At 49.1% G+C, this 24,252-nt stretch overlaps 1 protein-coding gene across 1 annotated transcript in view; it reads right to left on the bottom strand.

The window, feature by feature from the left end:
* The window catches only part of LOC144805642 (uncharacterized), a 70,965-nt gene that overhangs the window by 5,264 nt on the left and 41,449 nt on the right, over positions 1–24,252 (bottom strand). The window lies entirely within an intron of this gene.

Below are 24,252 nucleotides of genomic sequence, written 5' to 3'. Positions count from 1 at the left end.
TTCTTCATTTTTAATTCAGCGATTTGGATCACCAAAGGTGTGCTTTAGATTCTAATCTTTCACGGAAAGAATTTTTCTTGTTGCTATTTACAAGGGCCAAATCTCCGCTTTTTTGCCTTTTAAAACCAAAAAAGCGGAGATAAAAATATTGCGCTATTTACGAGAGGGTGCTAACATGCATTAGCACATGTTAGCAGCCTTTTTTCCAATGCCTCCCTTTGCATCTCTGATGAGATGCAAAGTGGGCGTCACTGGGCAGTACAACCTTTTAAATATCTCTGATGTGCACATTGCAATATTTACAAGGTGGCACACGCATTTTAGCAGACGTTAGTTTTGGGTGAAAACCACTGTTTTCGCCAAAAACTAATGGCTGCTAAAATCATGACTAACCCATACCTAACATGGGGGGCTGATTCTTGTGTTACAAGCATATGGTCGTATGAACAAGCATATTGCCGTTTTTTAGCAGGGAACATCGCTGGAAAAACAGCGATGTTCCCTGCAAAACGGCGATTACCCAGCTATCGCTGGAATTTATATCGCCATTGCGCTATGCGTTGTAAATATAGCACAAGCATGGCGATAAATTCCAGCGATAGACGGCGATAAATATAAAAGCGCTAAGCGCGCTTTGCAATATTTATCGCCGTCTGTTGTAAATATGCCCCCATATTTGTCCAGCCTCTTATTCGCAAGCTGAAGTTAGCATCTTGTACAGCCAGCATCTTATTAGCAGGTAGCATTTTATATAAATAACATTACATTTACAGAACCTTAAATAATCCAGTCAACTCGTTTGAACAAACGTAGCCATATTATCATACAATCAGCATGTTGTGTTTTTTTCCATACAAATCACATACCCCTAAGAGGTCTATTGAGATTTAGGGCCTCATTACGATGACGGTGGGACTGCTAGCCTGTCTGTGGCGGTGCCACCACCAGCAGACCCTGCTCTACCGCCTGCGCATTATAATGAAGGGTGGTTGGTTGGCGGTCGGAGAGACCGACCACCACGGAACTGACGGGCTCAAGGAGCCCTTCAGACCGTCAGAGGCTCTGCAATCCCTACAATGGTGGCGTGCCTGCCAGGCACCACCGTAGGATTATGATGTCCCTTCCCACTGGCCGGTTTATGGCTGTTTACCTGCAATGAAAAGTCTGGCGGAAAGGGACATTGGGGGCCCATAGCACATCCCCTTTCCCCCTGGCCCCCTACATGAGACCTGGGGGTACCTATGGTGCCCCCCTACATATCCCTGCACCATGTGGTAGGCACGTATGGTGCAGGGATATGTCAGATGTGTTCTTTTGTACTGCGGCGTGTGCTGCAGCCCGCAGTACCCTCCGCAATACAAAGAATACACATTGTGACCGCCTTCAAGGCGGTCGCATTGTAATTCGTATGTCGGGACCACCAACAGCTAGTCAGGCAGTCCCATCCCTGATTGAATGTCTGTCGGGCTTTAGTCAGACCGCCATCCTAATCAAGCCCTATGTCTGAGCCAAACACATTTTTCACAAAACATGGGCCAACTATGCCAACCCCACAATCTATATTAAACTTACTAAATGGAGCACCCCAATATATACTTGTATGTAAACTGTCTACTCCAATAACAAAATTGTCACAGTAGTTGGCTCTAAACTGGTCACCCTCACCTCTATGCTTTCCTATGGAATTACGTCTGAATAATGAATCATGCTTGTCTTATGGGAAAATCAAATTGGCTCACAAATATTTTGTTGATTTCCAAACAAATAACATCCCCTTACAAGGTCCATGATGCTGGAGCCTGATCCAAGCATGGTTTCCTCTTGAGCACAGCTCTCCTGCAGCCCAGGTATTACTATGGCCCCTTCAGCCAAAGCATTACCATGGAGGTATAGACAAATAAATGACTGTCTGTTAGAAATGGGGGTCTCTACTAGGCGGAGGTGTATTTCTTCTAGTCAGGATAAGGGGATTACACTTCTAAGATAACCACTGCTCACCTCCTTGGTAGCGTGGCATGAGCAGCCAGGCTTATCTCAGAGGCAATGTGTAAAGCATTTCCACATGACTCACAGTAATACAGTGAAAACACTGCAAAAGGATGCCACATGTGTTTTAGAAAAATAGCCAATATTTATCTGTGAAAAACAAGACAAAAACAATAAAAATGCAACATGTATTAATCAAAATATGAATATTGCAAAAATAGACTTAAAATACAGTTCTTTGAAGTCAATAGCTCCTTCCGAGGCTATCCTGGTGTTGTGAGCAAAAAAATCCAACAGTTCAGGCCAACCCCAGCGTCGCGGGCCAGCTACGGTGTCGGGAAGACCCGCAAACAGTACCTTGCAAATGCAGGGCATCGTGGACCTTGCAATGAACTCTGTAGAGGCGGCGTCAGCAGGCGTCAACCCCGGAGGTCGATGCAGGAGTCATTGGGCCCTGAAAGTCACACGCGCTGCAGATTGAACTCTGTGAGGTTAAAATCAGGAGCGCAGTGGTGCATCATGCAGTGCCCTCAGGTCACGGTGCAGGCAGCGGCTCAGTAATGACATCCATCTGCATCGGTGAGACCAATGCTGCGGTGTGAGGTCGGCCGGTGCTCGTTACGGTGCTAATAGGTCATACTGCAAGCAGCTTTGTCGTTATTGCTGAAGTGCTGTCATCGGAAGACAATCTAGAGTATATGGTGCCTGCGTCGGTGGGCTAAATATTCGTAGGTCGCCCCCTGGGATGTAGACCCAAAGGCTGTGTTTAATATTGCTGGATCGTGCTCTGCCGGCCGGTGGATGTAGGCAGCCGAGCTGTGTTATGTGTTGGTATACTGCTCAATAGTTGATTGATTCTAAAAATAAAAACAGGGTAAACAACAACAGCAGAAACAGGAGTCGCGTCCTCGATCAAAAGGTGCCTGCGTCTACAGAACGTGTATATGACTGTAGGTCCCAATCAGTGTTCATATTGTAAGGAAGAGGGTCATTTTAAGTACAAATGTCCTATTCTGTTACAGCGTGGAAATGGTGTTTCCAGTGCACGAGGTCGAGGTGTTCAGCAAGCTCCAAGAGGTAGAGGACGTGGAAATGTCCCCCAGAACGCACGTTCCTTTCCGCCTCAAAATTCAATGAATAGTTTTGACCAGCAGAATAACGCGTCTGGTAGGACGGCTCAGTACTATGCTGATGATTACTATGCAGAAGATGAGCATATGGAAGGTAATGATTGCTAGGACAGCCATAGACAAAGAGAGGGAGTTGTTTCAGTTCCAGTAGATCAGAGTGGACCTTACGTTGAGGTGATTACATCAGGTGTATCAGAACCTTTTCTGTTGGATACTGGTGCTACAAAGAGTTCTATTATGCATTCCAAACTCCCTGGCGCACATTTGTCTGGCGAAATGAATGTTTCAGTAGGTTTTTCTGGCGCCCCGGTTAGGAACCCGATTTCTAGTTGTGAGAAGTTGGCCTGATGTGCAGTGCTCACTATTCTAGTGATCACTATATATCAGTCCAAACAACCCTTATTGATGATTGGTTGTAAGTCAACCTTATAGACCAGCTATCCTAGTAGCATGGATACGAGCAGTCTAAGGCTAAGACTCTAGAGGGCGTGTTAAGCCAGCTGTTTTACCATCACATTACCCCTTGAACACCCAGTGAAAGGACACCACACAAGTGTTATGAAAATAAACAGTGTATTTATTAGAATCACAACAACCCTGTACTCTTTATGAGGACAGGGTGCTAGGCACACAACAAAACTCTTACGAAAATACTTAAGTTAGCACGTTATACACAAATGCCCGAGGGGCACGAAAAACCATATACTTTAAAAGTGGAATGCGAATTACTAGCAGGTAAGTAACAGTTCTAATAGGCTTTGGAATCGCTAGGACTGGACTAGGGAATCGTTAGATTACTACTAGGAGACCCAGGGGACTCGGGTGCAGAGTGTGCACTCTCACGCGGGATGCGGGACAAAGTCTATGGAGGCTAGTAAAGGCAAAGTTAGTGTTCACGGGCGAACCCGACCTGGTAGGAAGAAAACGACAGTGGATCCTGACCCTAGGATAGTGAGGCTATGCTGGGACACCGAAGTGCCGAAGTTACCTAGCCCAGGGGCTGCAGCTGCATAGGTCTGAAAAGACGTCGGGGATCTCGTTGCCGGACCAGGAGCCTGGAAGGAAGAAGTTGCTGGCAGGCGACCAGTGAAGAAAAGTTCGATGGATCCAAGCCTGGATCAAGGAAGAAGAAAACCTGAAAGCAGAGGGGACCAAGTTCTTGAATCACTAGCCAGTGATTAAGTGGGCACCAGGATGGCACCGGGCGAAGTCACCGCAGTCAGGTGAGTGGGCGCTGCTGGGCTCTGCAGTCTCTCGGACCAGGAGGCGTTGTCGGCGACCAGGATGGAGGTGCGAGCTGTCCCACGAAGGTTCTTGCTGTCGACGTCGCTGGACCCAGGATTGGGCAACAAGTCTTGGCAAATGCAAGGCCCACGCGGTGGACCTAAAATGGCGTCTTGAGTGGACCAGGAGGGTCCAGGGTACTTCTCCGATGGAGGGAAGCAAGGGCCAGTCTGGAGCAACCAGACCAGCAGCAGAAATGTCGTCGGGCGTCGTCAGGAAGGCCACAAGCCAGCGGGCTAGTAGCCAAACAACGCGGTGAGCAGTAAAAAGCAGAAGGGCCCCACGCAGATCGTGGAGATGCTGGGGGGCTGCTCTTCGGTGCTGGAGCTGCTCAGGGTGGGGGCTTCTCGGACCCCAAAGCACTCACCAGGAATTCACTCGGCGGGCTTGTTGTTCAGAAGTCGTGCAGTCTTGAAGATGGCCGGTCCCTCGAGGTCTCGTCACACCCACGAATCTCAGCGTGACTGATGCAGGTAGAGGTCAGAGGTGCCAGGGAAGCCGGTTCTCGTCGAGCTGGGCAGTCGGATTCCGGAGGAAGGACTTGCAGCAGACCGCAGTGTTTCTGTAGATGGTGCCTGCGGATGCAGGGTGACTACTCCTTAGTCACAAGGGAGAAATCTTAGGAAGAAGTCTTGAGTTCCTTTCGTGGAAAGTAGTTTCAGGATTCAAAGATGATCTGATTTGGAAGGGGGCCAGTTCCTACCTTTATCCTGTAAAAGGGGGCTGGCACGCGACTAAGTCCTGCCCTATGGGTGGGACTAGGAGGGGGGTGGTTACACCCACTTCCTTGGCGGGCTTTTCCCCAGCACAGGGTCTGGAGTGACCCTGGAACTGGTTCCAGCCAGCCTATGCACAGTGAGCACCGGGGTGCCACGTGCAGTCACCTTCCTCTAAAGCCCTGCCTACCTACAATACACAAAACCCTGTCTGGGACGGTGCTGGCACCGCCCCTGGCAGGAAACCCTTTGTCCTTATCTCCTGCTCTGGGAGGACTCCCAGCAGCAGGAGGGCAGACTTGTGTCTCGGTGGCAGCATCCATTTTGTGGATGCTAAGGCTCTGTCTGACTTTAACCGGGGTTAGGGGTTACATACATGTCGTGTCCCTCTAGAAGGGTGGAATGCTAACCCCGTCGCCAGAATTGGCGAGGGGTTAGTATTCCAATTCGTATGACACCTTACTCGACATGTTTTGATAAAGCGATACCAGAGTTGGCACATAACCGCGAGGATTATAAGGCACTTAAGAGTATATGGTATGCGATATCATGGAAACGGCTAAGGGATGGATCCCGAAAGGCGCAGACAGGCTCAGCTCATGCCAGAGCACCATCTCACACGATTCCAAGCACTCTGCCTTCAGGATTGTTAAGGCCTGCCATAGGAGTGACTGATAGGAGATCTGTGTGTCCATTTTTAGGGTTAGATATAGGTATACTATATCTAAAGCAAAGGGTGATTACACCACCTTGCCCCAGCTGTCAAGCAGCCAGTTGTGTCAGATTTGGATGGCTATCCAGGGGTGGCATAATACATGCTGCAGCCCCTGGTAGGCCCTGGGTACACCTATGCCCTGGGTACCTAAGGTACACAGTACAGGGACTGATAAGGTGACTCAGTATCCAATTTAGATATGTACCTAAGGTACATGGAATCCATTTTACAGAGAGAGCAGTAGGCCTGGGGTCCTGAATAGCAGGGCCCCAGGTCAACTAAGTCAGAAAACCAGCAAAACACCAGGCAAAAAGTTGGGGGCAACCATAGTCAGGGATTTACCTTCCTACATAACCCCCCCCCCAAACGAAAGGAGATAAGGCTATCCTTGTCCAGGTAAGCCTATATTGCCTAAGTGGCCATTTAAGGAAGTACCAGCACTGGCATGGTTACCCCCTATGTCATGGTCCACTAAGCAATCCCTCACCCTAAGGGTGTCTGAGGGTCTCCACCATAGGGAATCTCTACCTGTGGTGTGTTTTGTCAAAGAAAAAGGCTGGTGCTGAAATGGAGTACTGAAGTGAGGCTCCACTAATTTTGGGCTCAACTTCCTCCAATCATTTTCCACCATAGAGGCCTTTCTTTCCAAGACTGAGTTGTTTTGGGCTCTCAGGGTCAACCTCTGGCTACCTACAGCTGGAGATTGGGTCCCTCTGTTTGGCTTACTGGAGGGACAGGTCAGGTCTGGGGCCCTCAGGTCCCAAGTTTGGCTGTGCCCAACAGTGTCCATCTGTGGGAGGTCCCTAACTAACTTTAAGGGGGATCCCTCAGGAGTGTGTCTTATTTTCACTTGGCTAGGTCTACTAGCTTCAGTGCCCTTAATCTGCTGATTGGGGAATTCTTTTGGACAGGGGGCCCTTTGGGGTCCAACACTGGCCTCCCTGACCTCTACAGCCCTGGGCTGACTGAGGCAGGGTAGAGAGGGGCAGGTTACCTGCTCCAGACTGGGTCCCACCTTGGAAGGGTCCACTGACATCAGGGGTTCTGTCAGGCTAGGCCTGACTACCTCTGTGGCAGTTTCTTCACAAGGGGTCAGATCAGTTCCCTGAGGAGGCTGATCCTTTCCTAAAGTCTGGTGGGAGGGAGATTTCTCTTCCTCCTCAATACTCTCTGTCTGAGTGGAGTGATCCATAGTTTCAGGCTTCACAACACTGTCACCTGTCTGAGTTTGAGCTGTGGCCATCACAACTCTCCCAACCTTTTCAGGAGGGGGCTCAGTTTGGGTGTGGGCTGTGACCATCACAGCCTTGACAACCTGTTCTGGGAAGGAAGTTGTCTGAGATGGGGTTGTGACTGGCACAACCCTCCTGCCCTGTTCAGGGAGGACATCTTGGACTGGGGCTGTGGCTACCACTGCCCCACTAACCTTACCATGGATGTTTACCATTTTAGAATGGGTTTCTTGCTCTACTTCAGCCCAGGCTGAGAGCTCCAAATCATTCCCCAGTAGGCAATCTACAGGCAAGTTTGGTGACACTGCCACTCTCTTGTGGCCAGTGACACCTCCCCAGCTGAGATTGACCACTGCCATGGGATGATCTCTCTGTACTCCATCAATATTGGTCACCTGGTATGTGGCACCAGGTAAAAGTTGCCTTGAGGGGACTAGACTCTCAGTCACCATAGTGATGCTAGCCCCTGTATCTCTATAGGCCTCAACTTTTATACCATTGATGAGGGGCTCCTGTCTGTACTTGCCCAAAGTGTTGGGACAAGTTGTGAAGTTGGCAAACCCCATGCCAGTCTCACAGACAAGAGTATCTAAGTCAGGGGACCTGGTTAGGCCAGAGTCCCCAGGAACTCCCAAAGTAAATGCACCCAAATTCTTGGGGGCACTCCCACCACCTGGGGGATTACTACTAGTAGTAACAGGAGGTTTGGGAATGTTACTTGGGGGTATGTTTTCCTTATTGTTATTCTTTGGGCAACTGCTGTCAGTTTTTAAATGACCCACCTGTTTACAGGGATAACAATAAGGTTTCTTCTGGTTGTTGGAAGGATTCTGGGACCCACCCCCCTCAGAGGATTTTTGGGGCCCTGGTGTGGTTTGATCTGAAGATTTATTCCCACCCTTCTCTTGAGGCTTGGTTGATTCCTTTTTCTGGTCACCACCTTGGTTCTTGGGCCTAATCCTGGTTCTGACCCATTTGTCTGCCCTCTTACCCAATTCTTGTGGAGAGGTCAGATCAGAGTCTACCAGGTGCTGGTGTAATAACTGGTTCTGACAATTATTTAAGACTTGCTCTCTCATAATTAGATTATACAATCCCTTGAAATCAGTAACCTTACTACCCAGTAGCCAGCCTTCCAAAGCCTTAGTGGCACAATCAACAAAGTCTGACCAGTCCTGAGACTGAGTTTTCTGGGTGTCTCTGAACAGCAACCTGTACTGCTCAGTGGTTAAACCAAACCCATCAACCAGTGCATTTTTCAGGACCTGGTAATTGTTAGCATCCTCCACTCTTGTAGTGAGGAGCTTATCTCTACCTTTACCATCAAAGGAGAGCCACAGTATAGCTGCCCACTGACTCTGGGGAATGCCCTGCACAGTGCAGGCCCTCTCCAAAGCAGCCATCCCTTTCTGGATGTCATCCCCTTGCTTAAAGGTGGGCACTATTTTAGTCAGGTGTTTAGTATCTAAACCCTTCTCTCTATCTCTTGGGAGATTGCTGCCACCAGTGGGAGCTAACCCACACATCTGCTGCTCTCTAGCAAAGGCAAGCTTCTCTTTGGCCAGGGCAAGTTCTTCCCTTTCAATCCTCAGTTTAGCTTGTCTCATCCTTGCTTCATGCTCTCTTCTCTGAGGGGAAGTCAATCTCCTCTGGGGAGAGTTCCTTCTCCCCTGAGAAGAGGCATTAGAGTGCAGAGATCTAATGGAGTCCCTAGAAAGAGATCTATCTCTCCTAACTCCAAGGTTAGGCCCACTTCGGGTTAGTACTGGGGGTCCCCCAGATCCTAGCCCAAGTAAGTCTAAGTTGGCCCTGGTTAGCCTTCTGACTACCTCAAGACCTTTGTCTACCTCATCCCCAGAGAGTTCCTCTTGATCCTCCTCCTCAACTGCTGAATCAGTGTTGGGGAGATCTGGATCCCCAGAGGTTCCCTCTAAGGCTGGCATGTTCTCATGTAACTGAGAAAGCTTTCTGGCATCATATGTCTCTAAGAGACCTATCAGAAAGGGAGTGGTGGGGTTAGACCCCTGCTTCAGTTTCCTGGAGACACAGATTTGTCTCATCTCCTGGAAACTGAGAGCTGCATATCTTGAAGTGACCTGTGGAGGGTCAACACTGACCAGGGGAGTCTCAGTAGAGTCCCCCTGAGTCGACATGCTTTTCTAGTGAGGTGTAAGTGGTGCACTTACCTACACTATATGTTTGCCTACTGATCCCTTGCTAGAGTTGTAGTTTAGGGTGTGCTAGCCCCTAGGAGCTACAACAGCTGGTTCAGTAGAACTCAGAGTATTCTAAGCTAAGTTATATGTACCTTTAGTACTTATGTGATCTTTCACAAGATATTCTTAGGGCATGTGTGGCAAAACAACAGCAAGCTCAAATCCCAACCGCTGCTCACCAATGTGAGAAGTTGGCCTGATGTGCAGTGCTCACTATTCTAGTGATCACTATATATCAGTCCAAACAACCCTTATTGATGATTGGTTGTAAGTCAACCTTATAGACCAGCTATCCTAGTAGCATGGATACGAGCAGTCTAAGGCTAAGACTCTAGAGGGCGTGTTAAGCCAGCTGTTTTACCATCACATTACCCCTTGAACACCCAGTGAAAGGACACCACACAAGTGTTATGAAAATAAACAGTGTATTTATTAGAATCACAACAACCCTGTACTCTTTATGAGGACAGGGTGCTAGGCACACAACAAAACTCTTACGAAAATACTTAAGTTAGCACGTTATACACAAATGCCCGAGGGGCACGAAAAACCATATACTTTAAAAGTGGAATGCGAATTACTAGCAGGTAAGTAACAGTTCTAATAGGCTTTGGAATCGCTAGGACTGGACTAGGGAATCGTTAGATTACTACTAGGAGACCCAGGGGACTCGGGTGCAGAGTGTGCACTCTCACGCGGGATGCGGGACAAAGTCTATGGAGGCTAGTAAAGGCAAAGTTAGTGTTCACGGGCGAACCCGACCTGGTAGGAAGAAAACGACAGTGGATCCTGACCCTAGGATAGTGAGGCTATGCTGGGACACCGAAGTGCCGAAGTTACCTAGCCCAGGGGCTGCAGCTGCATAGGTCTGAAAAGACGTCGGGGATCTCGTTGCCGGACCAGGAGCCTGGAAGGAAGAAGTTGCTGGCAGGCGACCAGTGAAGAAAAGTTCGATGGATCCAAGCCTGGATCAAGGAAGAAGAAAACCTGAAAGCAGAGGGGACCAAGTTCTTGAATCACTAGCCAGTGATTAAGTGGGCACCAGGATGGCACCGGGCGAAGTCACCGCAGTCAGGTGAGTGGGCGCTGCTGGGCTCTGCAGTCTCTCGGACCAGGAGGCGTTGTCGGCGACCAGGATGGAGGTGCGAGCTGTCCCACGAAGGTTCTTGCTGTCGACGTCGCTGGACCCAGGATTGGGCAACAAGTCTTGGCAAATGCAAGGCCCACGCGGTGGACCTAAAATGGCGTCTTGAGTGGACCAGGAGGGTCCAGGGTACTTCTCCGATGGAGGGAAGCAAGGGCCAGTCTGGAGCAACCAGACCAGCAGCAGAAATGTCGTCGGGCGTCGTCAGGAAGGCCACAAGCCAGCGGGCTAGTAGCCAAACAACGCGGTGAGCAGTAAAAAGCAGAAGGGCCCCACGCAGATCGTGGAGATGCTGGGGGGCTGCTCTTCGGTGCTGGAGCTGCTCAGGGTGAGGGCTTCTCGGACCCCAAAGCACTCACCAGGAATTCACTCGGCGGGCTTGTTGTTCAGAAGTCGTGCAGTCTTGAAGATGGCCGGTCCCTCGAGGTCTCGTCACACCCACGAATCTCAGCGTGACTGATGATGCAGGTAGAGGTCAGAGGTGCCAGGGAAGCCGGTTCTCGTCGAGCTGGGCAGTCGGATTCCGGAGGAAGGACTTGCAGCAGACCGCAGTGTTTCTGTAGATGGTGCCTGCGGATGCAGGGTGACTACTCCTTAGTCACAAGGGAGAAATCTTAGGAAGAAGTCTTGAGTTCCTTTCGTGGAAAGTAGTTTCAGGATTCAAAGATGATCTGATTTGGAAGGGGGCCAGTTCCTACCTTTATCCTGTAAAAGGGGGCTGGCACGCGACTAAGTCCTGCCCTATGGGTGGGACTAGGAGGGGGGTGGTTACACCCACTTCCTTGGCGGGCTTTTCCCCAGCACAGGGTCTGGAGTGACCCTGGAACTGGTTCCAGCCAGCCTATGCACAGTGAGCACCGGGGTGTCACGTGCAGTCACCTTCCTCTAAAGCCCTGCCTACCTACAATACACAAAACCCTGTCTGGGACGGTGCTGGCACCGCCCCTGGCAGGAAACCCTTTGTCCTTATCTCCTGCTCTGGGAGGACTCCCAGCAGCAGGAGGGCAGACTTGTGTCTCGGTGGCAGCATCCATTTTGTGGATGCTAAGGCTCTGTCTGACTTTAACCGGGGTTAGGGGTTACATACATGTCGTGTCCCTCTAGAAGGGTGGAATGCTAACCCCGTCGCCAGAATTGGCGAGGGGTTAGTATTCCAATTCGTATGACACCTTACTCGACATGTTTTGATAAAGCGATACCAGAGTTGGCACATAACCGCGAGGATTATAAGGCACTTAAGAGTATATGGTATGCGATATCATGGAAACGGCTAAGGGATGGATCCCGAAAGGCGCAGACAGGCTCAGCTCATGCCAGAGCACCATCTCACACGATTCCAAGCACTCTGCCTTCAGGATTGTTAAGGCCTGCCATAGGAGTGACTGATAGGAGATCTGTGTGTCCATTTTTAGGGTTAGATATAGGTATACTATATCTAAAGCAAAGGGTGATTACACCACCTTGCCCCAGCTGTCAAGCAGCCAGTTGTGTCAGATTTGGATGGCCATCCAGGGGTGGCATAATACATGCTGCAGCCCCTGGTAGGCCCTGGGTACACCTATGCCCTGGGTACCTAAGGTACACAGTACAGGGACTGATAAGGTGACTCAGTATCCAATTTAGATATGTACCTAAGGTACATGGAATCCATTTTACAGAGAGAGCAGTAGGCCTGGGGTCCTGAATAGCAGGGCCCCAGGTCAACTAAGTCAGAAAACCAGCAAAACACCAGGCAAAAAGTTGGGGGCAACCATAGTCAGGGATTTACCTTCCTACACTAGTCCTATGTCTCTTTCTGTTGGTCCTTGTGAATTCGAAGCACCCCTTATTTTGACAACAGGTTGTGGTGAAAACTTGTTAGGATTAGATCTGTTGAAAAGATTGTATGCGACTTTGTACTGTTCTCCTTCAGGAGTACAACTTACACTAGGTAAGAAAGTGATCTCTCCAATGTATTTGTCGAAGGACAAACTCCCAACAGAATTGTTGTTTCTTCCTAATATTCTTTGGGCTACTGGTCCTAATGATGTGGGTCTCTTGGAAATACCACCATATGTTGTGACATTGAAAGCCAATGTTAAAATGCCACGAATTCCCCAATACAAATTTCTAGTGAAGGTGGAAAAGCTTTGCTAGCGATCATTTACGATTTAATTGAAAAAGATGTGATTGAAGAGACAAGAGGCAACGTTTGCAATAGTCCTGTTCTGCCTGTTTTGAAGCGTACTGATCCTTCTCAGCCACCTGTTTACAGATTTGTGATTGATCTTAGAGAGGTCAATAAGATCGTTGTGTCACAATTTCCAGTTGTTCCTGATATCACTGCCCTATTGACTATGATTCCAGCTTCTGCCACCTGGTTTTCGGTGATTGACTTGAAGAATGCTTTCTTCAGCATCCCGATTGCTGAGGAGAGTAGGGATATTTTTGGCTTCAGTTTAGGAGGTCGAAGCTTCCGCTTTAAACGCGCTCCCCAGGGCTACTGTGAAAGTCCATCAATATACAGTCAAGCTTTAAAAACACAGCTTGATACAATTGTTTTACCTGATGGCGCTACCCTGATTTGCTTGTTGCTGCAGATACTGAGAAAATCTGTAAAGAAGCCATGTTGTCTTTGTTGCGTCATTTGTGTGATTTGCATCACAAAGTGTCTCTCTCAAAATTGCAATATTGTCGACAAGAAGTGACCTACTTAGGTCATCTCTTATCGAAGGAGGGAAGGAAACTGACCCCAGAAAGAATTCAGGCAATAGCGAAATTATTATTATTTGGAATCTTGTATAGCGCGCGGTTACCCTTGGGCATCCCAGCGCTAGTTCATGACTCAGGGGTGAGGAGCTAAGAGAGCAGCATTAAGCGGGGAACAGATGGGTTTTGAGTAGCTTTCGGAACAGAGTAATACAAATTTCTGTTCGTAGATTCAAAGGCAACGCATTCCATAACTTGGCTGCGTTCACCGAGAATCTTCTACCGCCCATCCAGGATCTTTACACTCTGGCCACTTGTAACAACAAGCATTTGCAATGCAATAGGTCTCGTTTTAACGCAAATTTAAGCTATAGGCCTTGTAAATGACAAAGCCTTTTATTTATGTTCTAAAAACCAGAACGCAAAAATAAAGGGCATTATCATTTACAATGCTAATAGTTCAGACTCGCGTAATTGCGAGACCTATTGCATTTCCAATGCTTGTTATATCATTCGCTGTATGCATCTCCATCCACAATCTACAAATATCTTCACCACCCAAAGTGGTGTCAACTCAAATGATGCAGTCCTCTCGCATTTTTTTGCAGCCTTCTCGGATAGAAATATTTGTGAATGTTCATCAATAAAACAGGAAATATCCAGTAATTATTAAGGAACACTAAACAGTGCCTACAGGAAGAGACATGTTCACCTCCTATGGGTCTTCTGGTAACCATCAGTGACGTAAAAAGTAATAGGCGGTACTCCTACGGTTTAACAGATGCAGCATTCCGTCTGCTAAGAGGAAATGTTTTCAAACGTGATGTTATGCTGGAAAGGACAGTGCGCCTGTGTGCCCATAAACAGCATGGCCTTGACCTAAGTGAATCAATGAAGAGGCAATCGCACAATAAAGTTATTCACTAGTATGTTCAACAAATGAAGCAAAGCTACCATCTCACGAATGAAAAATATTGGTGTAAAAGGCAGCAGTGCTGTTAAGTCACTTGACAAACAGTGCAACTTCTGTGAACACGTGTTAAAAGTTGATGCATAGATTACTTACAACAGACTCCTCTACACGCAAAACGTGTGAGTCCAACTAGTCACCGAGTACTGTAGAAATACAAATGTTGATCAGACAACAGATTTCGCCATGGGATTTTAGGAGTGGGAACGAGGGAGAACCGAGTGACCCAAACAATAAAAACATTCATATTAAAAGGAAAGCAAACATGCTTTTTGCCGCACTGCAGCTACCGGTATGGACTGTCATGACAATGTCTCTTTGTTCGCACTTTAAGAAAAGAGCCCCAATGAAAACAAGCTCTTAGCATTGCTGTGGAGAGCGGGGGGGGGAGGAGAAAATGAAAGCGGGCATGGCGTGTTGTGCGCGTGAGAGGCACGGCATGGGGCGGCAAAGCAATTTCAAAGAGTGGGAGGGAAGGAGCGAGCATATGGGGATGAGGAGTGAGTGAGGGGGAGAAGAAGCATTTGATGTGGTGATGTGGTGTGCGAGGCATCTGTAAAGTAAAGTAATCTGTAAAGTATACCCTAACAAACATGAAGCGCAGTGTCCAGCAGCCACCGGCCGGCCACAGGGGAAGGAGGGAGATGAACGGGTGGGAGTGTAGACGCTTTACAAAAGAAGCTGCTAATTAAATACAAGAGCGGCCGGGAAGCTAATTATTAAGGAACACTAAACAGTGCCTACAGGAAGAGACATGTTCACCTCCTATGGGTCTTCTGGTAACCATCAGTGACGTAAAAAGTAATAGGCGGTACTCCTACGGTTTAACAGATGCAGCATTCCGTCTGCTAAGAGGAAATGTTTTCAAACGTGATGTTATGCTGGAAAGGACAGTGCGCCTGTGTGCCCATAAACAGCATGGCCTTGACCTAAGTGAATCAATGAAGAGGCAATCGCACAATGAAGTTATTCACTAGTATGTTCAACAAATGAAGCAAAGCTACCATCTCACGAATGAAAAATATTGGTGTAAAAGGCAGCAGTGCTGTTAAGTCACTTGACAAACAGTGCAACTTCTGTGAACACGTGTTAAAAGTTGATGCATAGATTACTTACAACAGACTCCTCTACACGCAAAACGTGTGAGTCCAACTAGTCACCGAGTACTGTAGAAATACAAATGTTGATCAGACAACAGATTTCGCCATGGGATTTTAGGAGTGGGAACGAGGGAGAACCGAGTGACCCAAACAATAAAAACATTCATATTAAAAGGAAAGCAAACATGCTTTTTGCCGCACTGCAGCTACCGGTATGGACTGTCACGACAATGTCTCTTTGTTCGCACTTTAAGAAAAGAGCCCCAATGAAAACAAGCTCTTAGCATTGCTGTGGAGAGCGGGGGGGGGGGGGGGGAGGAGAAAGTGAAAGCGGGCATGGCGTGTTGTGCGCGTGAGAGGCACGGCATGGGGCGGCAAAGCAATTTCAAAGAGTGGGAGGGAAGGAGCGAGCATATGGGGATGAGGAGTGAGTGAGGGGGAGAAGAAGCATTTGATGTGGTGATGTGGTGTGCGAGGCATCTGTAAAGTAAAGTAATCTGTAAAGTATACCCTAACAAACATGAAGCGCAGTGTCCAGCAGCCACCGGCCGGCCACAGGGGAAGGAGGGAGATGAACGGGTGGGAGTGTAGACGCTTTACAAAAGAAGCTGCTAATTAAATACAAGAGCGGCCGGGAAGCGGCCAGGAAACACAAGTACGGCCGGCCACATAATTAGGGGAGGAGAAGCCGCCCAGCACACGCTGGGCGAAGCCCTTTGATGTGCTGTGCGGCCGCGATGCGCGCTCTGTGCTGGGGGAGGGCCATTAGGAACAGGAACAGATGGCCATGAAAGTGTATGGGCCAAATGCGCGTGCCTGTACGTGCACTCGAAGAAAACGCCACGGACAAAAGTGGTGGTTTGACTATCCGATGGAGCACATGAATTCTCCCCCTTTACCATTGCTTCGCAATGGAAAAGGACGAGACCTAAAAATGAGTGGTCTGAGCGCAGGGCTCTGGTGGCCTTATAAGGGAGCACTATATTACCCAGGATGGGAGGTCATTTCCCTTGCAAAATTGTATGAACCGTGCAGAGAGATTTAAATGTTATCCTCTCCCGTACCGGGAGCCAATGCAGCGCTTTTAATGTCGGTTTTGCTGACTGTGTCCTTGGGATATTCATCAACAGCCTAGCTGCTGCGTTCTGCACTTGTTGAAGTTTGTTGAGCGTCACTTCCGGAGCGCCCAAAAAGATCGCATTGCTGTAGTCCAACCTCGAGACAATCAGCCCCTGAATCAAAAGTTTCCTAGACACCAGCGGAATAAGCGGTAAAATCTTCCGGGCTGACCGGAGTAGACCAAAGCAAACTCCGGCAGTTTTTTTTGCGTGGGTCTTAAAGGACAAATCTTGTTCCAACCACACACCAAGACTTTTAATCTCCTTTGTGGGGCTTGGAGGATCGCCAAGACAACTCGGCCAGCTGCCTGGCGGCAAAGAAAGCCCGCATGTCCCAGCAGCATCATCTCTGTTTTAGAGCCATTCAGTTTTAATGCTGAATTGCCCATCCATGTGTACACCTTGGACAGGCAGGAGTGCAGCAGGTCCGGTTGATTCATCAGTTGGGAGAGGGTGTAGGAGAGTAGGGTCTGCAATCCTATGATCACCCAGATTTTTGCTTTTTGCTTCACTGGTTTACGACTTTCCCTGGCTGTGGGCCTGCTAATCAGACCCACAGCCTAGCTGTTCTCTCTATTCCAAATTGTACCCAGGTACTGAATTGGCACTGGGCCCTCTCTAAGTCCCTGTACCCAGGGCTGAGGTGCACCCAGAAGTCTCCCAGGGGCTGCAGCATGTATTATGCCACCCCTGGACTGACTAACCAAACAGACACAACTGGCTGCTTGACAGCTGGGGGAAAGGTGGTGTACTCACCCTTTGCTTTAGATATAGTATTCCTATATCTAAACCTAAATGGACACACAGATCTCCTATCAGTCACTCCTATGGCAGGCCTTGACAATCCTGAAGGCAGAGTGCTTGGAATCGTGTGAGATAGTGCTCTGGCATGAGCTGAGCCTGTCTGCGGCTTTCGGGATCCATCCCTTAGCCGTTTCCATGATATCGCATACCATATACTCTTAAGTGCATTATAATCCTCGCGGTTATATGCCAACTCTGGTATCGCTTTATCAAAACATGTCGAGTAAGGTGTCATACGAATTGGAATACTAACCCCTCGCCAATTCTGGTGACGGGGTTAGCATTCCACCCTTCTAGAGGGACACGACATGTATGTAACCTGTAACCCCGGTTAAAGTCAGACATAGCCTTAGCTCCACAAAATGGATGCTGCCACCGAGACACAAGTCTGCCCTCCTGCTGCTGGGAGTCCTCCCAGAGCAGGAGTCAAGGACAAAGGGTTTCCTGCCAGGGGCGGTGCCAGCACCGTCCCAGATAGGATTTTGTGTATCCTAGGTAGGCAGGGCTTTAGAGGAAGGTGACTGCAAGTGGCACCCCGGTGCTCACTGTGCATAGGCCGGCTTGAACCAGTTCCAGGGGCACTCCAGCCCCTGCTCTGGGGAAAAGCCCGCCAAAGGAGAGGGGTGTAACCACCCCCCTCCTGGTCCCACCCATAGGGCAGGACTTAGTCGCGTGCCAGCCCCCTTTTTCAGGATAAAGGTAGGAACTGGCCCCCTTCCAAATTAGATCAATCTTTGAATCCTGAACCGACTTTGTACGAGAGGAACTCAAGACTCTTCCTAAGATTTCTCCCTTATGACTAAGGAGTAGTCACCCTGCAGCAGCAGGCACCAACCAAGCATCGCGGTCTGCTGTAAGTCTCTCCTCCGGATCAAGACTGCCCAGCACGACGAGAACCGGCTTCCCTGGCACCTCTGACCTCAACCTGCATCATCAGCCCAGCTGTGATCCGTGGGTGTGACGAGACCTCGAGGGACCGGCCATCTTTAAAGACTGCCCGACGCTTGTCCAGCATGAATCCCGAGTGATCCTCGACTGAGTGCTTTGGGGTAAGAGAAGCCCCGACCCTGAGCAGCTCCAGCACCGAAGTTCAGCCCCCCTGCATCCACGAGATCTGCGTGGGGCCCTTCTGCTCTTTGCTGCTCACCGCGTTGTCCAGGTCGCTTGCCCGTTGGCTAGTGGCCCTCTCACGACGCTCCACGATGACAAAACACTGCTGGTCTGGTTGCTCCAGACTAGCCCTTGCTCCCCTCCAACAGAGGAGCACCCTGGACCCTCCTGGTCCACTCAAGACGCCATTTTAGGTCCACCGCGTGGGCCTTGCATTTGCCAAGACTTGTTGCCCAATCCTGGGTCCAGCGACGTCAGCAGCAGATACCTTCGTGGGACAGCTCGCACCTCCATCCTGGTCGCCGACAACGCCTCCTGGTCCGAGAGACTGCAGAGCCCAGCAGCGCCCACTCACCTGGTCGAGGTGACTTCGTCCGGTGCCACTCTGGTGCCCACCTAAATCACTGGCTAGTGATTCAGAACTTGGTCCCCTCTGCTTTCAGGTCTTCTTCTTCCCTGATCCAGGCTTGGATCCTCACGAACTTTCTTCACTGGCCGCCTGCCAGCAACTTCTTTCTTCAGGCTCCTGGTTCTTCAACGAGGGTTTCCGACGTAACTTCAACCCTATGCAGCCGCAGCCCCTGGGCTAGGTAAACCAAGTACTCCGGTGCTTCAGCATAGTCCAACACTCTAAGTGTTCGGATCCACCCTTGTTTTCGACCCACCTAGTCGGGCTCGCCCGAGAACAGTAACTTTGCAACTGCTAGCCTCCATAGACTTTTTTCCCGCCTTACGCGTGAGAGTTCCCACTCTGCACACGACGTCCACAGGCCCCCTGCATCTAATCTAAGTGTTTAGAATTGTAGGCCAAGCGATTCCTAAGTCTATGAGAATAGTTACTTACCTGCTAGTAATTCGCATTCCACTTTTGTAATATATGGTTTTTCGTGCCCCTAGGGCATTTGTGTAAATTGTGCGACTTAAAGTATTTTCTTAAGAGTTTTGTTATGTGCTTAGCTCCCTGACTCATAAAGAGTTCAGGGTAGTCTTGGTATAAATAAATATCTGTTTATTTTCATAACAACTTGTGTGGTGTCCTTTCACTTGGTGTTCAAGGGGTAATGTGATGGTAAAACAGCTGGCTTAACACGCCCTCTAGAGTCTTAGCCTTAGACTGCTCGTATCCATGCTACTAGGATAGCTGGTCTATAAGGTTGACTTACAACCAATCATCAATAAGGGTTGTTTGGACTGATACAAAGTGCTCACTAGAATAGTGAACATTATATATCAGGCCAACTTCTCACATTGGTGAGCAGCGGTTGGGATTTGAGCTTGCTGTTGTTTTACCACACATATCCTAAGAATATCATTTGAAAGATCACATAAGTACTAAAGGTACATATAACTTAGCTTAGAATACTCTGAGTTCTACTGAACCAGCTGTTGTAGCTCCTAGGGCCTAGCACACCCTAAACTACAACTCTAGCAAGGGATCAGTAGGCAAACAAATAGTGTAGGTAAGTGCACCACTTACACCTCACTAGAAAAGCATGTCTAACCATGGAGAGTCCACTGAGACTCCCCTGGTAAGCATTGACCCTCCACAGGTCACTTCAAGATATGCAGCTCTCAGTTTCCAGGAGATGAGACAAGTGTGTACCTCCAGGAAACTGAAACAGGGGTCTAACCCCACCATTCCCTTTCTGATAGGTCTCTTAGAGACCTATGATGCAAGAAAGATTTCTCAGCTAGATGGGAATATGCCAGCCTTAGAGGGTACCACTGGGGATCCAGACCTCCTTGACACTGACAAAGCAGTTGAGGAGGAGGATCTTGAGGAACTCTCTGAGGATGAGGCAGACAAAGGTCTTGAGGTAGTCAGAAGGCTAACTAGGGCCAACTTAGACTTACTTGGGCTAGGATCTGGGGGACCCCCAGTACTGACCCTAAGTAGGCCTAACCTTGGAGTTAGGAGAGATAGATCTCTTTCTAGGGACTCCAATAGATCTCTGCACTCTAATGCCTCTTCTCAGAGGAGGAGGAACTCTCCCCAGAGGAGATTGACTTCCCCTCAGAGAATGGAGCATGAAGCTAGGATGAGACAGGCTACTCTGAGGATTGAAAGGGAAGAACTTGCCCTGGCCAAAGAAAAGCTTGCCTTTGCTAGAGAGCAGCAGATGAGTGGGTTAGCTCCCACTGGTGGCAGCAATCTCCCAAGAGAAAAAGAGAAGGGTTTAGATACTAAACACCTGACAAAGATAGTGCCCCCCTTTAAACAAGGGGATGACATCCAGAAATGGATGGCTGCTTTGGAGAGGGCCTGCACTGTGCAGTGCATTCCCCAAAGTCAGTGGGCAGCTATACTGTGGCTCTCCTTTGATGGCAAAGGTAGAGATAAGCTCCTCACTACAAGAGTGGAGGATGCTAACAATTACCAGGTCCTGAAAAATACACTGGTTGATGGGTTTGGCTTAACAACTGAGCAGTACAGGTTGCTGTTCAGAGACACCCAGAAAACTCAGTCTCAGGACTGGTCTGACTTTGTGGATTGTGCCACTAAGGCTTTGGAGGGCTGGTTGCTGGGTAGCAAGGTTACTGATTACACAGGATTGTATAATCTTATGATGAGAGAACAGATTTTAAATAACTGTCAGAACCAGTTGTTGCACCAGCACCTTGTTGATTCAGATCTGACCTCTCCCCAAGAATTGGGAAAGAAGGCAGACAAATGGGTCAGAACAAGGATCAAGCAGAACCAGAACCAGAACCAGGGTGGTCAGAAGAAAGCAGACCAGAAGGGTAATACTAAGAATGAACAAAATGACCAGAAGTCTTCGACAGGTCCCCAACAAACCAAAGAGGGTGGGGGTCAGGCTTCACAGCAGAAAAAGAAGACTCCAGAAGGCCAGTCAAAAAGGTGGTGCCAGTACTGTAAAAGTAAATCTCACTGGTTTAGTGAGTGCACCAAAAGAGGAGGGCAACCTCCTACCACTACAGCCCCTAAGGCAACTGCACCCCCTAGTACAGTCAGTAGTGGTAGTGCTCCTCCCAAGGCATTAGTTGGGTTAACCTTGGGAACTGAGGGGTCTGGCAACTTAGTTGGCACACTCACTCAGGCTGTCCTTGTCTGTACAGGGGATGCAGATATATCCCCTGCCACAAGTCCCAATACTTTGGGCAAATACAGGCAGACACCTTTGATAAATGGAAAAATGGCTCAGGCCTACAGGGACACTTGTGCCAGTGTCACCATGGTGATACCTAACTTTGTGGACCCTGGACAGATCATGCTAGGTCCAGAGTACCTAGTGACCAATGCCAGCAATGTCACTACCCACCATAGTATGGAAATTGTTGATTTCTCCTGGGGAGGGGTAAGTGGCCCAAAGAAGGTTGTGGTTAGTTCAGACCTCCCTGTAGAATGTCTGTTGGGCAATGATTTGGAAACATCCCTATGGTCAGAAGTGGAGCAGAGGACTCACATGGAAATGTTAGGCTTGCCAGCACATGTGCTTGCTGTGACTAGGTCACAGGCAAAGAAATGCCCTACTGAACAGGTGCTGGATCCTGGAACAATGGACCAGACACCGCCCAAGAGAAGGAGCAGTAGGGTTAAGGCATTGCCTTCCCCCTTGCCCCATGTTGAGGATCAAGTCTCTGAGGAGGCTGATCTCAAGGAACTGAGGGAAACTGAGCCTAAAGAACTTGAACCTGATCAGGTTGAGTTTCTGGGCTCAGGGGGACCCTCCAGGGCAGACCTGGGTAAGGCACAGTTGGACTGCCCCTCACTTGAACCCCTCAGACAGCAGGCTGCTGCTGAGGCTGCTGGGAATGCCACAGGTACCCACAAGGTATACTGGGATGATGGACTCCTCTACTCTGAGTCCAGAGACCCCAAGCCTGGTACGACCAGGAGGCTGGTCATCCCCTTGTCTCAGAGAGGTTTCCTTCTAACCTTGGCCCATGAAATTCCCCTTGCAGGTCACTTAGGCCAGACAAAGACATGGGACAGGCTTGTCACACACTTTCACTGGCCTCACATGAGTGAAGATACCAAGGAGTTTTGTCGCTCCTGTGTAACCTGCCAAGCCAGTGGCAAATCAGGTGGCACAACAAAGGCCCCCCTCATACCACTACCTGTGGTGGGGGTACCCTTTGAGAGAGTGGGGATTGACATTGTTGGTCCAATGGAACCCCAGACAGCATCAGGGCACAAGTTTATACTGGTGATAGTGGATCATGCCACCAGGTACCCTGAAGCTATTCCCCTTAGGACCACTACAGCACCTGTTGTGGCAAGAGCCCTAATTGGAGTGTTCTCCAGAGTGGGCTTCCCTAAGGAGGTTGTCTCTGACAGAGGTACAAACTTCATGTCAGGATATCTGACTGCAATGTGGAAGGAATGTGGTGTCAACTACAAGTTCACTACACCCTATCACCCACAGTGCAATGGGCTTGTTGAGAGATTCAACAGGACCCTAAAAGGGATGATTCATGGACTACCTGAACCTCTTAGGAGAAGATGGGATGTCCTGATACCCTGCCTCTTGTTTGCTTACAGAGAGGTCCCACAGAAGGGGGTTGGCTACAGCCCTTTTGAACTTCTGTTTGGGCATCCTGTAAGAGGACCCCTTTGTTTGGTAAAGGAAGGATGGGAGAGACCTCTCAAAAAGCCTGGAACAAACATTGTGGACTATGTACTTGGTCTCCGCTCCAGGATGGCTGAGTATATGGAAAAGGCATCTAAAAACCTTGAGGCCAGCCAAGAACTCCAAAAAGCTTGGCATGACCAAAAGGCTGTCCTGACTGTGTACAAGCCTGGACAGAAGGTGTGGGTGCTGGAGCCAGTGGCCCCAGCAGCACTCAAAGACAAATGGTCTGGGCCCCACACAATCATTGAGCAAAAGGGAGAGGTCACCTACCTGGTGGACCTTGGAACTCCCAGGAGCCCCCTCAGGGTGCTCCATGTGAACAGGCTCAAGGCATATGTTGACAGGAAGGACACGGGCTTGCTCATGGCCACAGATGAGGGACAGGAGGAAGAGAGTGACCCTCTCCCAGACCTGCTCACTCAGAATCCTGATGATGGATCAGTAGATGGTGTTGTCTTTTGTGGCAGCCTCTCTGAGCATCAGCAACAGGATTGTAGACAAGTTCTGCAATCCTTCAGACATATGTTCTCTCTGACACCCAGCCAATCTGATTGGTGTACCCATGAAGTTGACACTGGGGACAGTCTGCCTGTCAAGAGTAAAATCTACAGACAGCCTGATCATGTCAGAGACTGCATCAAGACAGAGGTGCAGAAAATGTTGGAGCTGGGAGTCATTGAGCCCTCAGATAGCCCTTGGGCTAGCCCAGTAGTTCTAGTGCCAAAACCTCACACCCAGGGTGGTAAGAAAGAGATGAGGTTTTGCGTAGACTACAGAGGACTCAATGCAGTCACTAAGACTGATGCCCACCCAATCCCAAGAGCAGATGAGCTTATTGATAGATTGGCTTCTGCCAACTACTTAAGCACATTTGATCTGACAGCTGGGTATTGGCAAATCAGGTTAGCTGAGGAGGCCAAGCCCAAGACAGCATTTTCTACCCCTGGTGGGCATTATCAATTTGTGGTAATGCCCTTTGGTTTGAAAAATGCACCTGCCACCTTCCAAAGGCTGGTGAATCAAGTTCTCACTGGGTTGGATGACTTCTGTGCAGCATATCTTGATGATATACTGTCTTTAGTTCCACCTGGGAGGATCACCTGGTCCACCTGAGGAAAGTGTTAGAGGCTCTGCAAAAGGCAGGCCTCACGATCAAGGCCACCAAGTGCCAGATAGGGCAGACACAGGTTGTATACCTGGGCCACCTTGTAGGTGGAGGCCAGGTTCAGCCATTGGAGAGCAAGATACAGGCCATCCAGGACTGGGCTCCTCCAACCACCCAGACTCAGGTTCGAGCTTTCTTGGGCCTGACTGGTTACTATAGGAAATTTGTCAAGAATTATGGGTCCATTGTGACACCACTTAATGACCTGACAAGCAAGAAGATGCCAAAGAAAGTTCAGTGGACAGCAAGCTGTCAGAAAGCATTCAATGACCTAACGCA

Source organism: Lissotriton helveticus, chromosome 1_2, assembly GCF_964261635.1.
Source record: "Lissotriton helveticus chromosome 1_2, aLisHel1.1, whole genome shotgun sequence".
Taxonomy (NCBI): Eukaryota; Metazoa; Chordata; class Amphibia; order Caudata; family Salamandridae; genus Lissotriton; species Lissotriton helveticus.
Note: the sequence above shows the minus strand (reverse complement) of the source record. Positions and strands in the feature narration are given on the sequence as shown.